Consider the following 16,512-nt stretch of genomic DNA (forward strand, 5'->3'; position numbering starts at 1 on the left):
AAAATTTGGTTTTCTCTCCCAAAAGGATAATTTTCTTGAACTTTTGATCCGCTCTTGATAAAGAGGTTATAAAAGGTTTTTTCTTTATTTTTGAAAAAGTCTACCTAAAAGAAAAATCTATGTTTTGTTAAAATAATTTCCTGTGATCAGAAAGACTAAGGTCTCTCTATTAAGATTTTTTTTTTTTTAAAGATTGGTGCCTGAGCTAACAACTGTTGCCAATCTTCTTTTTTGTTGGTTTTCTTTCTTCTTCCCAAAGCCCCCTAGTATATAGTTGTATATTCTAGCTGTGAGAGCCTCTGGTTGTGCTGTGTGGGATGCTGCCTCAGCATGGCCTGACAAGCAGTGCTAGGTCCATGCCCGGGATCCGAAGCCGTGAAACCCCAGGCTGCCGAAGTGGAGCATGCAAACTTAAGCACTTGGCTGGCAGGGCCAGCCCCTCTATTAAGATTTTTTGACTGTTTTAACTGTTTGCCCTTGACTGTTTCTGTCATCACTTTGAATAGATAACTGAGGATTGTTTCCTATCTGAACAAGTGTTTTAAAACCTTTTGATATTTTTGACAAGCTCCCCCCCCCCAACTAAAATATTCAAATCCTGAATAAAGGCTTTCTTTTTGCCTGGAAGAAGGAAGAGAATTTCTCTGAGGATTTTCAGAGGCCCCCTGTGACTTCTCAAAGAGATTAGCTCTCTCTTCCTATAAGGAGGAAGACACTAAGCTAATTAGGCTTATTTGGTATGTTAAATTAGATGGGAAGCATTATCAAATAAGTGATGATAAACTTTCTTAGCTGGTATTATGTGGATAAATGTTATTGATATAAATGTTTTAAAAATTATATAACATTCCTAAAATTCTCATCAGTCCTGCTTGTCAGCCATAATTCTGGTTATTACTTTAAAGCATCATATGTCACAAAATTAACCAAATTTCTTTGTCAGTTGCCATTTTGGAATCTTGTGGTTTACAGACAGTTAATGTTTTACTCTGATACTTTTGCAAAATACGTTTTGTCTTCAGAGAAATTCATGGAAAGGACTCTGACACTCTAGAATACAGGTTTCTTATAAACTTTCAGATTGTAAAACTGAACTGGGTAAGAAATTACAGAACTCTAACAGAGAAATGATCACCTTATAAAACTGCCAACAAAACATTAAGATCAAAAATTGATTATGCAGGACTGGATGAACTGATGAGGTTGATTATAATTTATATGACTTTTCATTTGAGATATTGCTGATTTTTTGATGTTCTGTTTTGTTTCCAGATTTAAGGAAGTCTTTTTCTCTCATGGTAACTATAACTCATATCAACTTGATAAATTATACCTTTGTAAGCAGATTTGAAATATTTATTTCTCTCCCTACCTTATCCCTCCAGGATTTGAAAACTGTTAATGAGTGAGTATTGTTTTCATTGCAATATAGTTGTTTGAATAAGTTCAATAAGAATCTGTTTTCCTTATAACAGGACACAATTGGAAACATTGGTTATCTTACCAAAGCTTTGACTGGAATGTCATATTTGAGAAAAACATACAGACTCAGATATGACAAGACAGCTTTTAAGGAATAAAGTTGTCTTCCTGGAATAACGCCACTTGGAAATATTGGCCTGGTACCTTGTTTACCAGGATTCCAGCAACCCAGGTAAGTAAGGATGGTCACTTATCTGGCAGGTACCTGGAGCCTTGAAATACTTTGTGGAACCTCAAGAGAAGAGAGGAGTCCACCCAAATCTGTAAGTATTGCAGGCAAAATCTGATGGCAGGTCTTTGGCTTGGCTTTCCTGGCCTCAGAGAGTTCCAGCAAAGCAGATTCTTGCTGTACTTATGTAAATAATTGGGCCAAGTTTACTGAAACTAAATTTATTTTCAAACCAATTAGTCTTAATTTGGCTATCTTTGGTAAAAATGAGGGTGATTTTAGAGAGAAAAATTACATTTCAATGAAAACTATAGTACACATTCATGGATATTAGGTTCTAGTCTTGATAATTGTCTTTGAGGTTTTTATTTTATATTTGTTAACTGCACTGCATCCTAAATTCTTCTAGTCTCTTGAAATATCTGTCTACAAATCTCCAAATTAACGTTTTTAATTTTTTTCCCATCATTTTCATTTGGAATCATTGAGAACTGAACCTACCATTTTCCCTGAAGCCTTGCAAACTGAAACTGGACAACTTGATATAAACTTAAGAGAGATTCATGTCTGTTGCTGTGTAAGACATTCAGTAAGATACCTGAACACCTGATGACATCATCAGACACATTTCAAACTGCAAAAGATTCTTCGACTCTGACACCTAGAAATCTTTTGGCTGGCTGCTGCCTGGGCTCAGGAAGGTTTATAATTCACTGGTTTATAATTTGCTCCAAACATTAACCTTCTTTTACTTTTTGTCTCTTAGAAATACTTCTTATTAAATCCCTGTTTACTTGCTAACACAATACAGGCTGAACTTTGGGAGCCCACCTCAACCACCATCTTACTAAGAGGCTGGTTCAATGAGATGGAACAACCTATGCCCCTCATCAACAGGATAATCCCTCAATATTGAAGATAACAAAAGGGGGGATTGATACCAGTCAAAACAAGGTTAACATAAGAGATGCCATATTGTAAAAAAGAAATCATATTGTAACTTTGAATGACCACTGATTAACTAACCCAGACATCCTCTGTAGATTTTATGGACCTTCGCAGCTGCTATAAGTTGATAACTTTGTTCTTTTGGGTTCCTTAGGAATGTGATGACCCCCAGGCAGAGAGTCTGTGCTGATGGCCATCATCAATGACAACTGAAAGATCAGGGCATAGGCTGTTGCTCCGATCTCTGAAACATAGCCAGTAAAACAAAAGACTATCAGGAACTGAGACCAGATGTCTGCCTCCACCTAGAGATCAGATGGAGGCCCCACTGGGATTAGGTCTATTTTTCAGGGACTATTAAAATTTGGGTTGTCTATACTTCTTACCCTTCTGGTAAGCCAGGAACAGGAGAATATTTCCAAATAAGTGCTAAACAGTTTCGTTCCTTTAACCCAGATCTACACTCCAATTCAGCAGGAAGTAGCTAGATCAGTCATGGCCCTAAAAAAAAATCTCTCAAGAATGAGGAATGACCAAAGAATAGGGGGGATTGAAACTGGCAAACAGCCATTGATGATTAAGTATCTAGGTACTAAAGATTTTTTTCCTTTTTTAAATTACTGATTATAGCTTTTAGCTGTTTAACCCGCTTATTGTTAACTGTGTTGCTTAGGCAATATGCTATCCAACTCCCACTAGGCTCCTACAGATAACATCTCCCTGGAGCCTAGGTCACCATGGTAATGGGTGTGTGAGCTGTTTTTCAGGAATTAGAACTCCTTGTCCACTTCAGGCCGGCTGAGATCACCAACTCAACAACTGGGCCCAAGAAGATGTCCAATAGGTGACCTTTGGACACCAAGATGCTAAAAACTCTACCCTCAGATCATGCTAATGCTGCCACTTTGTGAACATGGGTCCTATGAAGAGGCATGAAGTGTGACTACGCTTGTGCAGATCGTCAATTACCTCACCTCTAGTCACCTCTCTCCACATTTCAGACCATCTTGCTCCCTATCCCATAAATATCCCTGAGTCCCTATTTTCAGGGAAGCAAATTTGAGGCTCATGCTCTTGCTTCCTCATGTGGCTGCCTTGTGAGTAAACTCTCTCTCTACTGCAATCTTGTCATCTTCGTGTTTGGCTTTCTGGGCAGTGGGCAAAAATGAACCTGATTCAGAAACAACTGGTCACCTGTAATAACTAAGTAATATCTAGTTTAAGAGACTATTTAACTAATTTTTCCCAGTTGTAAGTGGTTATGAGGATGATCAGAAATGATTTCTACCCATGAACCCATAAGAGTTTGGGCCTGGGCAAGCAAGAAGACTGTCCTGGAATTCTTGGCCCCATGAGCAGGTTTGGTCACTCTTAGTCATTTCTCTTTGATGGAAAAAGCCCGGACATGAATAGCGTGCAAGCGTACATGATCATTTCACCATAGATGTCACCACCTATACAAACCACCGTCTGGGAAGGAAATTGACTTACCCCTTGCACATCTTATGAGGATAAAACAAAACATCGTGTTATTTCAACTATCATTTGTTTGTAAATACTTTTATTGTGTAATCTGTGGTACAGTTTGGAAATTTCTTGGATACCAGTTTCTCAGAACTGTTGATATAAATGCATCATTCTGATGCATTATATTCTCTGTTCCTGAAAAGAAAGTATTACAAAATTGAAAGTTTATTGAAAAATTCAGATACCTTCCACCCACGGCAAAATTATCTGCTTTAATTTCAAAATTTGAATAATGGTATGCTGGTTTAACAATCCTGAGAGAGTCTGTGATTTAGATGTAGAACAGAGGGGCAAATTCAAGGTGAAGGACAAGTGGAATAACTACGAGAAGACTAAAGATTCTAAATGATGTCAGGAATTCTAGAGCTTTTGGAGAAAAGAACTGACTCATCTCTCAACATTTAACTTATTTTGTTTAGTTCACTTAATACAAAATTTTCCGGATACCTTCAAATAACTTTACATTTCCGTTCCAATGAGTCACATGAATGGTAGCCTAGGGCAGTTTATTTGGCTAGAATTTTTTGTTTTCAGCTCCACCTGGACAAAGTCTGACAAGTTATTGTGGATTCATGACTGCAAAGATCATTTTTGGAGAATACAGTTTTGATGAGAAATGGGATCCAAGACCGCATCGCATTGTCTGGTGCTTTTGTTCAACTTGCTTGCATATCTTCTAGCCAATCATAGCCTCAAATACCAACTACATTTTTACCCTGGCAGTGACACATTCTAATCAGACTGAGAAAAAGGAAGGACAGGTTTAATGGGTCAGCTCCTCCTGGTTAGCCTTGGCTTCTCCTAAGAACAGTCTTTCTCTCAGTAGAAGAGAAGGGAACGCTCAGGTACTGAATATCCATTGGATATGTTATTCCATGCAATTCTCACCGCAATCCTAGAAGTCAGTGGAGATAGCTATAACTAATGTTAGAAAGTAGAAATTATTAGAAATAACTAATATTTATGTTTTAAGACATTTTATAATGTTAATTTTTATAGATATAAATATCGAATTTGAAAAAAAACAACATCTGTATTTTAAACTATTCATTTGTACTCAGGTGATTCTGTACCAATTAAATTACTTGGAAGCCAAGTGAACTGTAGACATCCAAAAAAAATGACAGGCATAGGAAGAAAGAAAATCTATGAAGTGCTATACTCTCAAATACAAACCTGAAATGTAACATCAAACATACTTGGATAAAGGGATTGAAAATCATCTGTCTTATATTCTCCTATCTGAAACTTTGAAAAGCCACCTTTTCAAGATATCCCTCTCTTTCTTCCCTCTTCTTTTTAAATGAATCTTTTTTTTTTCTGGCACTCGCGCAAAGTAGGGTCCTGCTAGTTGTCTGAGCTGACAATCCAGACCCCTCCACCTGGAGCATGTCTGGGAGCTAGAGAAGAATAAAGAAATTAAAACCAAGTTCCTTATTGTAGCTGTTGAGCAGCAGCTCCTGTAAAAGGTGTTGGGTGACTGGGGACACCATTGTAAGTGATGTGTTGTTGCTCATAGGACATAGTCCAAAATCTCTATATGGCCTTAAGGGCCCCCCCCCCCAACAAATCCGTCCACCTCATCACTGCCTCCTCCCCGTCTAGACCCTGACCACAGGCATTCTCCCTGGGCTTCAAATGTGACCTGTCCTCTTCCAGCTCAGTCTTTGCTCAAATTTCTTCTTCTGACTGGGTAGGAAACCCCTCTCCTCACTCCTTCCATTTTACCAAAATGTGCTTAGGGCTCAGTTTAAACATGTCCTCCTTAGGGACCCTTCCCTGATTCCCCCAGAGTTGTTTGGGTCCCTCCGGTGTATACCCCATAGCACTCTGTGGCTCCTCTTCTTTAGCACTTAATGGCTTTACGATTTCTTAATCTGTCTTCCCTAGCCATGATGATGATAACTAACTCAGATTTAATACCAGGAACAACTTCCTGAGGGAGCTATTATTATTCCTATTTACAGATGAGGCAACTGAGAGTTAGTGATGCGGAACGACTTACCCAAGGAGACAGTAAGTGAGAAAGCCAAGCTCTAAACCTGGGTGCTTGACTATAAAGCCGTTTTTTGACCTCTTTATTGTTCCCTGTGCTCTATCTGGTTGCCTTATCTTCTGATCCATGCCTTGCACCTCACGCAAGGCCAGGTGCATCCTGAAACCCATAGACATTTGTTGCATGTAGGAATAAATGAACTGAGGAAAAACTAAGAATGAAATAAAATTACAAGGCCCTAGTAGCCTACAACCCACAGCTAGGCTGTGGTGTCCTACAGTAAATATAAACCATACACACAAAACATCAAGAAGAGGCAGACAGGACTATGCCACGACTGTGATAGAACATGACAAAAATAAGGCCGCTTTCAGGTCATGTGTGAACACACAGACAGGGTGCGATGCAATTACAAAAGTAATCAAATGTCCCCCTTTCCTAGTTAGCATGAGTCAATATTATTTCTTTACCAATGACAAATCCAACCTCGCATCCTTCCTTCTGCCTCTTAAATAAAATTTTTCAGAGACCCAATTGAATTACCCATGCTTTCTGACAACAGCCAGGCCAGAACAAACCTGGACTTCCTTATCCTCTCCCCGACATCATCCAGCAGAGTCCCAAACCCTATCAAAGCCCCTCCTGACTACCCTCCACCAAAAGCACCCTGTGGCATGTGCACTCCCTTGCTGCAGCAGCAACACGCTAAGAAATAGAGCTTTTTTTTTTTTTGAGGAAGATTAGCCCTGAGCTAACATCTGCTGCCAATCCTCCTCTTTTTGCTGAGAAAGACTGACCCTGAGCTAACATCTGTGCCCATCTTCCTCTGCTTTATATGTGGGATGCCTACCACAGCATAGCTTGCCAAATGGTGCTATGTCCACACCTGGGATCCGAACCGCTGAACCCCAGGCTGCCAAAGTGGAACGTGGGAACCTAACTGCTGCACCACCGGGCCAGCCCCTAGAAATAGAGCTTTGTTTGACCATATGTATGTTCTTAGCGGACTTTCACTGCTGGGCACCGACAGAGCAAATAAGTGGTTATTTAATAAAGTTGTGGTTAAATAAATTTAACCTCAAAAAGTTAGGACTTGTACACATCAAACTGCTAGTATTCTTATTAGTTACTTATGCTACTAATAATTTTATGATGGATTTTACAGTGACTACTGAATTATCTTAGTCCTGATCCATTTAATGAAATATTTATGGATTGAATTTACTAAGTGAACATTCTCCTGTGTTAACCAATATACTTGAGAACTAACTTAAAAAGCAAGTAAACAAACAGTCAATCCCAGCTCATGTTGTCGCTCTTTGGGAAAGCATCTTTAGTTAGCAGAAGGAGAAATGTGAATTACAGCCATGGCTGTAGAAGAGAGATGGCATGACTAGCTCGCTTTATAAACTCCACTGCATTCGTTGCAGAATTTTCTTATCCTTAAGACAGCTGGTAAAAAGGCAAAAGTTCTATATTGATGTCCTCCATATCTCTGTGTAACCTCCCTTTATGTGTTGTCACTACTCTGGCCTTTGAAGCCTTCCTCCTGTCATCTCAATTCTCACAGTATCCCTCTAGCTCTCAGCCAGGATTATCACCTTCAATAACTCCCATGGTCTGCATTTTCCTTCTCTCTCCTCTCGTTAAAATCTCTCTCCTTTGAGGCACATGTTTCTGCTAATATGACATATGACTGTGTGCTAATGTCATTAAGAGTGCTAATGGGTGAATGAGTTATCCCTCCTCTTTGATAATGGCCTGTTAAAGAGGGTCATTTGTCTTACTCCAAAGAGTTGATTAATGTTGGGAAGACTACTATGGTTTAGCTGGGGAGATTTTGAATAATAAAGACATTTTAGCACCCACCAGCTATATCATGTAAACTACAATTAGAGATCCCTATATAATTAATTTCTATTTTAGAAGCATCGCTACTGTGGAACTTCAGCTTGTAAACTCATATACACTTTCCTGGATACAAAGGGGTACAGGGCAAAAGCATGTCAACTCTGCCTGCCACCAACAGGTGGCATTAGGAGTTATGAGTGACCACTTCTGCCTTCAAGCAGTATTTTGATGGCTGTTTTGCTTAGTTTTGAGATATTTTAAGAATATGGATTATTACACAGTAAGAGAAATTCATTTTATATGTGGAAAGTGTTGTTTATATGCAATCCACGGTAATTAAAGACAGGAAAAGTGATAGACAAAAATGGAAGAACTTCAGACTATGGCTAGAGAATACACATCAATACTGGGCCCTGTTAATAGTCATTCAAGGAAAGAATAGATGGGCTGACCCAGTGGCACAGTGGTTAAGTTTACACGTTCGGCTTTGGCGGCCCAGGGTACGCTGGCCTGGATCCCAGGACTTACACACTGCTTGTATAGCCAGGCTGTGGTAGGCGTCCCACATATAAAGTAGAAGAAGATGGGCATGGATGTTAGCTCAGAGCAACAAAAAGAGGAGGATTGACGGCAGATATTAGCTCAGGGCTAATCTTGCTAAAAAAGAAAAAAAAGGAATAGGAGTTTGTCTGGAAACTTAAAGATTAAATATGGTTCAAAGTATAGCCGATGAAAACTTTTTTTAGCCAGCCACAGATGGCTCACAGGTGTGAGGACTGTTGGATTCTAAGCAACATCAAAGAAAGTGGCACATGGGGCCTAGGAGCTCCACATTATGCTGGCAAAGATGATAAGGGAGGATGTGATGGCTCTCAGCCAGCTGTCAGTGGAGATGATACTGGTTTATTTTAGAAAAAGGTGCTTTGTAGAATATATAACAGCAAGAAAGAGACAAGTTCGCCAGATTTTAGCAATTTGGAGGACCAACTTACTTTTCAATTTGATAAATACCTGTAAACTGACTGAAGAGAAAGCACTTTGGAACATTCTTTCAGAACCTAACTTGTTCATAAGAAAAGCATCTCTGGATCATTCTGCCTTAGTTATAAATGTGATTATTGTTGTGACTTTTTAAAGCTGGAAAAATCTGTGTTGCACTTGTAGGTTGTAAACACAGGGTTGCAAACGTGGAAGAGTTTCTATCTTCCAGTGTCATAATCATAGTTGTAGCCTCCAACTGTTCATAAATATTAAAGAAATGTAATACTCTTTCAAAATGTGTCTTATTTTTAAATTATTTTCTGTTTGACTACTGTAACAGTCATATTTGCCTAAGAATATGACACACATATTTATTATGGTAGCCAAAATTAGAAATAATTTGAATGTCCAATAATAGAGGAATGTGAAAATAAGCCATGATCTTTATAACGAAATATTATGTAGCTATTGAAATTATGTGGAGCAGTTTGATGCTAAGTGCAAAAAAAAGTATGAAATTACATTTACAGAGATCTGCATTAGAAAATAATATCAGAAACACTAATAATCATTATCTTTAGGCAGTGAAACCACAAGGAAATTTTTTCATTCTATTTATATTTTCCAAATTTTACATTTCCTTTTAAAATAAAAATAAGCAAACCTTTTCAAAGTGACTTTGCAGGCAAGTGTGAGGAGATTACAAAGGTTGTAGGGTGTTGTTCCTTCGCTCGCTGGGAAAGATGGAGAGGAACCTTAGGACTTGCTATTTAACTATAATAAACGTCGATTTAGCAATTTTTAAATAGTGCTGAAAAATTTGTTTGCATTCACAGGGAAATATTTAATGAGAACTAGGCTTTCTCTGCTAATCATTGAAGAACTACACATCATTCTTATAGCAGCAAGGGCCTCTGGGAGTCTCTGTGGCATGGAGATCTCAACAAGCTTTTAAGTATGACTGATTTCAGATGGGAGGACGAGGAAATATTTAATGCTTTTTCACACTAATTTCCATGTGAGCCGTTTTTGAATCAATTTTCTTTTTTTTTTTTTCCAAGAAGATTAGCCCTGAGCTAATATCTGCTGCCAATCCTGAGGAAGACCGACCCTGAGCTAACATCCATGCCCATCTTCCTTTACTTTATATGTGGGATGCCTGCCACAACATGGCTTGACAAGTGGTGCCATGCCCGCACCTGGGATCCGAACCGGCGAACCCCAGGCAGGTGAATCCGAACGTGCACACTTAACCGCTGGCCACCCGGCCAGCCCCAGTTGTATCAATTTTCTTAGTGTAAAAGGAATGCATGCTTATTGCAGAAATTTGTAAAATACGTAAATGACTTTTTACAAAATTCATATTCCCACAGTCCAGAGATGATCAATATTAACCTTATTTTACTTATTTCCCTTGTCTTTTGCTTTCTCTCCCTCCATCTCTCTCCTTTCTATTTGTCTTTTTTCCCTCTTTCTCAAAAGTGAGATTGCACAGAATAGTGTTTGCTGTAGCATGGAGGTACCCAGCCAGACGTCCCTTCAAGAAGGAGTGCCCTGATCAGCTGTGAGGAGTACAACTGGCTGACACATCTTGGCTGCAGCCTCTCTGGAATCTGCCCCAATGTTTGAGAAGACCGCACTCTCCTCAGGCAGGTTTAGCCCATGGCTGTGCAGAGCACAGGGTAGTAGGGCCTGGCCCTGTCTGCCCAACACAGGACTCCTCCACAAGCAATCTCATGCCAGAGCCCCTCGTTGGCCTGGCTGAAACTTTCTCACAGTCTGAGTCTCCTCTTACCCAATCCTCCTTCTCTTCCTTGTCTCCTTTCACAGATGTCAGACCTACATTGTCCTCCAAAGTCTCTCCCACTTATCCTAGCTCCTCTCCCTTATCTTTCACAGGCATTATTCTGCCTCAAAATCTTTGCTTCCCAGAGAACCCAACCAACATGGTTTTATATCTTGATTTTCTCATTTAACATTAAACGGTGAGCATTTCCCAATGGCACTAAAATATCTTCATAAACATTATTTTCATTCCATGGATTCATTACGTGAATGTATAAGACGTTCCCAACTTTTTGCCGTTATACACATTATGATGAGCATTCTTGTTCAGATTCTTTACATGAATTTCAGAATATATTTTCAGAATAAATTCCTCAATGTGTAATCACCAGCTTAAGCTTACTACTTTTTGAAAAATGGGTTTCCAAAGACAATGTCAACTTAATATTTTAACCAGCAATTTATTCCCCATTAATTGAGCCTTCACGGCGTCCCTAAATTTGTGATCTTAAAAGTAAGATCACAATTAATATCTTTACCGATAACTCTTTCTTCACATTTCCGCTTTTCAGTTCCTCCAGCTCTGGTTTCTGTGGGGTCTTCTATGATGTTGTGTAGACCACTACACTTCCTCTTCCCCATTCCTGAACTCCGGCCTCTGACAGAAACAGCAACCCCTCTGACGTGGCTCAAAGTCTTCTGTACTCATATTTGATGACAGTGCAGCACAGAAAGAGGTCACTATGCTGTTCTGCAACCACAGTGATTCCAAGGAGACCCAATGTCTCACTAAAAGGAAACGTTCACCTACCAGCTTCCCATGATTCCACCTTCCACCTGCCCTGGATGCTGTGGGAAAGTTGTGTATTTCTCTGCTTTATACTGCCAGAGAATACTTCTGACAAAAGGTTAAGAATGCGTTACTGAAAACTTACCAGAAACAGAAATTACAAAAGGTTTAATTATATGAGGGAGAAAACCACAATTACCCCATAGGTAATTTAGGAGTAACTGGAATTGATTTGAACAAACTATTTAAAATTTTAGCTTCTCCCAAATAACTACCAGTTATGAGGAAATATTCTCCTTTGAAATAGTGACAACAGATGGCATTTGTTGTGCATTCAGTATCTGCTAGATACTATGCTTAGCGTTTTACATGTATTAATTCAATTAATCCGTATAGCAGCCTTATAAGGCAGGGTTACTATAAAGACAAGAAAATGGAGGCACAGAGAGATTTAGTAACATGCCCAAACTCATAGGTTAAGTAAGAGGCCCAGGGTACCAGAGCCTTCATTGGATCTCAGTCAGTCTGGATCATGAGCATGCTCCCTTAGTCTCTTTATTAAATTGACTTGAAAGGCCATTTCTGTTTAATTTATAAAAACAATGATAGAACAAGGACTCATAAGTTCATAGTGATTACAAATAAATAAACAAAGCTTTAGGAAAAGCTTTTCCTTATAACAGAATGCCCAATAATAAATGTAGAAGAAATGACGGATTGGAAACACCATCAGTGATGCTAAAACTAGTGGATGAAATTTTGGTGAGAAATAGTTTATTTACATAGTCCAAAAATATCTCCCTACAACGTAGTTATTAATCATAAAGGGAAAAAATAAGTAACTTCACAGTGGAGAAATCTAGTGGGTAATACCTTAACTCAGTGATCAATATCACTTACATTGTGTTAATATCACAAACACTGGGATAAACTGATATCATGAGGTTCCTAATATAATGTACTGCAAGAAACACACTATTACTTCCAGCATATTCCTTCCAAAGATATGCACCTGAATTTAATCATGAACCAATACCAGAGAAATCAAAAATGAAGAACATTTTAGAAAATAGCTGTACTGAAATCTGTACAAATGTCAAGATCAAGATGCTGAGGAACTGTTCCAAATTGAAGGAAATTAAAGAGACCTGACATTAAATGTGATGTGTGATCCTGGATTGAATTCTGGACCAAAAATAAATAAATAACCATAAAGGACATTATTAGGACAATTGATGAAATCTGAACATGAAATAACATCAGATAATAGTATATTAATGTCAAATTTCCTGATTTTAATAACTTGACTGTAGTTATATAAGAGAATATCCTTATTGTTAGGAAATACATACTGAAGTATTTAGGGCCAGAGCCACACAATATCTGGAACTTTTCTCAAATTGTTCAGAGAGAGAAGGAATGACGGAGCAAGTGAGATGAAAAGCTGATAGGTTAATTCATGGTGGAGCCATTTGCCAAAGTCTCCTATCGATATTAAGATATATTTTTTATTTTGTCACCTGGAATTTAAAAAATAACATCTGAGAGTGTATCAAAAGCAAAATTTGAGATACCCTTCACTATGTCCCAGTAGTTTCACCTCGGGGCATTTATTCTAAGGAAGTAATCATGGAGAGGCACAATGCTTTTGTTTCAAGGATATTCATCAAAATTTGTACATAATTTTGGAAAATTGGAAACTATCTACACATCCAATAATATAGCTTTGTTTTAATATTATACAGTCATTAAAATGGTTTTGAATAGTATTTAATGACATGTTAAAGTGCCATTATTAAGTGATAAAAACAAAATATAAAACGGTGCACTCAGAATGACTCCATTTCTGTATACAGGTGCATAGAAATATACCCACAATCTCATACACATAAAAGATTGCAAAACTGTACATCAAAATGTGAATGTGGAGATTTTAAGATATAGGAAAGAAAGCTAACTTTTAAACTTAGTTTTATTTGACAGTACTTTAAAAATTTGCTGAAAACATACATATTATTTTATAATTAAAAACAGTAATTATAAAAAATAACTTGCTGGAAGTCTAGAGTATGTCTTAAAAAAAGAAGTATAGGCCAGCCCTGTGCCCTAGTGGTTAAGTTTGGCATGCTCCCCTTCAATGGCCCGGGTTCAGTTCCCAGGCATGGACCTACACCACTTGTCAATGGCTGTGTTGTGGTGGTGGCTCACATACAAAAAGAGGAAGATTGAAAGACAATGTTAGCTCAGGGTGAATCTTCCTCAGCAAAAAAAAGAAGAAGAAGAAGCAGCCATAAATTTCAATAAAATTCTGATCTGCTTATTCCACACACACCCACACCCCTGTTACATAGTATCACTTCTTTGCAATGACACAGGATCCTACTGCTGAAGTTGGTGAGTGACTTGCAGAGCTTGACCCCTACACTCTTCCTTTTGTGGAATATACATGCAGGAAATTCCTCTCTGTTGCTATAAATTGATGTATGGTTGATATAAAGGGGCTTGGCTCATTGGATTTGTTTCCTGACGAAACTATCAAGGCTGAAACCAAATGCTGCACATTCTGATAAGAGAATGTGATATGATTTGTTACTATCTGTGAAAAGGGCACACTTCTTTTATTATACGTTCAATTTGCATTTTTTAAATACCAAGGACTTCCAAGTAATTCAGTTATTTCTTTTGTGATTTGATTTCCACTGTTAGTTTCTTACGTTTTTTAGGACATAAATTTCAGATAGTATGGGCTGGCTTCGGAAACTACTTCTGTAATCTTCTTTTTTAATCTTTTCTTTGTCATTCACCTCTGAATGTGTTTCTTTGTTGTTTTGTCTGTGTATTGCTATAAAAACAACCTGTATTGTATGTGTGCGTTTGTGTGTGTGTGTGTATTTGCCTTAAAAGGCATACTCTGTGTCTGTTATAGTCTTGATTTTGGTCTTTTTTTGCAATCTAGACTGGTCCTAATGAGGAATCATTACTTATATTATCTTTTTAGTAATAAATATTGAACTCTTCTACTAAGTACCACAGAATGACAGATGGCCAGAAAACAAGTATATATTCAGCACATAAACAACTGGGAATTGGGTTCCAATCTACAGTGGAGGCTGTGGACTGTCAGAGACTCTAAAACACAAATTTAAAAGGCGGAAACAATGTTGTAACATGGCACTTTATTTCATCTACAAGCCCTTGCTAGGCTTCCCAGTCTTGTTATATAAATGAGAGCAAATTGCTACCTTTGAGGAGTCAACTATCATTTGTATCCATTAACCTGGAACCTCTTACTCATGATTTCTAAATTATATGACACTACCAACAGATCAAGAGCCATCATGTTCATTGGAGGAGGAATAAATTCTCAATATAGCTCCTGGTATGTTCTTCAGTTCAACTTTCTCTTCCATAGCCCAACCCATGTTTTATAAAGAGGCCCTACCCAGTGATAAGGGGCTTATTTATATTCCCACAGCCAGATTCTCCCACTGTAATCTAGACTTCATCTTATGTAAGCACATGACTCACATGCATTGGTCCCTTTCCTGAAACTCCAGGTGAGAGCCAACTCTCAGTTATCTATGGTATGAGTGCCAGAGGCGGCTGGAAGAAGTGAAACGCATTGGTTATTTACAATTTACATTTTAGCCAGTAATCTTAACCTCCTCCCTAATGTCAACTTTCTTTTAGTATTGATTTTAAGGAACACAGAAAAGGCCAAAGAGAAAAGCATAGGGTCTGATAAATTAAAAAAACTGCATGATCATTGAACAGTCGAGAGCTTATCATTTCCAGTCTCTTTCAGTCAAGATGCTAGATAAGCATTTTCTACCAGCAGCCACCACCAACTCCTTTAATCTAGTGCAATCTAACCTCCACCTTCATTTTCCACTAAAAACACTTTTTCAACCTTCATGATGTTTGAAAGTCAAAACCAGTGGCATTTTCTCTCTTCCTCAGTTTTTTTTCTCCTTTTATTTGTCCTAGACACTGTTAACTATTGCTATAAATCTTGAACTTTTTTTTCTCCTGACTTTCACACAATTGTGTTCTCTTCATTTATCTCCTGGTTATAGCTATCAGCAAGTCTTGTTGATATGAAGTATATTCTAAATACAGCACAAGTTCAACCACTTCTCATCACCTCCACTACTGCCATCTCTGTCCCAGCCATGATATAACTTAAGTGAGTGATTAAAATAACCCCCTACATTGTCTTCCACGTTTCAGTCTTGCCCCTCTTTAGTCTCTTTTCCACAGAGCAGATAGACTAGTCTTTTTGAAATGCAAATTATATCACCACCCTTTCCCTAACCCTCTGATGGCTTATTGCATTTTTAATAAGAGGCAAACACCTTACCGAGGTCTATACCCCCTACATTTTCTACTCTGGCCCATCTGTCTGACTTCTCTTGCCACTGTCCATTGAGCATGCTTCAGCCACACTGATCCTACTGGCTTTTGAACATTGGAGTCCTTATACTTATTTCTCCAGGTCAAGAATACTTCGGCTCCACACGTTTGTATGGCAGCATTTGCCTCATTTCTCTGTGTCTCTGCTCGTATATGACCTCCACAGAGATGCCTCCCTACCCACTGAGCTAAAGCAGCCCTGAGGCCATAGTATATTATGTATTACTACCTTATTTCATCACTACCCATGAGCCCTTGGGCAAGTTACTCTGTGCCTCAGTTTACTCATCTGAGAAATTAGTCTTATAAAAATAGTTACACACTCATAGGGTTGTTATAAGGATTTAATAAGCTTTACATTTAAAAAGCTTAACTGCAAATAGTAAGCCCTATATAAGTATTTGCTACTATAATTGTTACTAGTATTTATTTATTTTCCTTCTTTTCTCACTAGAAATATAAATTCCAGGCATTTTCTGTCTTGTCCATCACTTATTCTCAGGATATAGAACAGTAAGACATATACTAAGCCTTCAATAAGTACTTGTGAAATGAGTGAGTGAATGAATG

Source organism: Equus caballus, chromosome 3, assembly GCF_041296265.1.
Source record: "Equus caballus isolate H_3958 breed thoroughbred chromosome 3, TB-T2T, whole genome shotgun sequence".
In the NCBI taxonomy this organism is placed as follows: domain Eukaryota; kingdom Metazoa; phylum Chordata; class Mammalia; order Perissodactyla; family Equidae; genus Equus; species Equus caballus.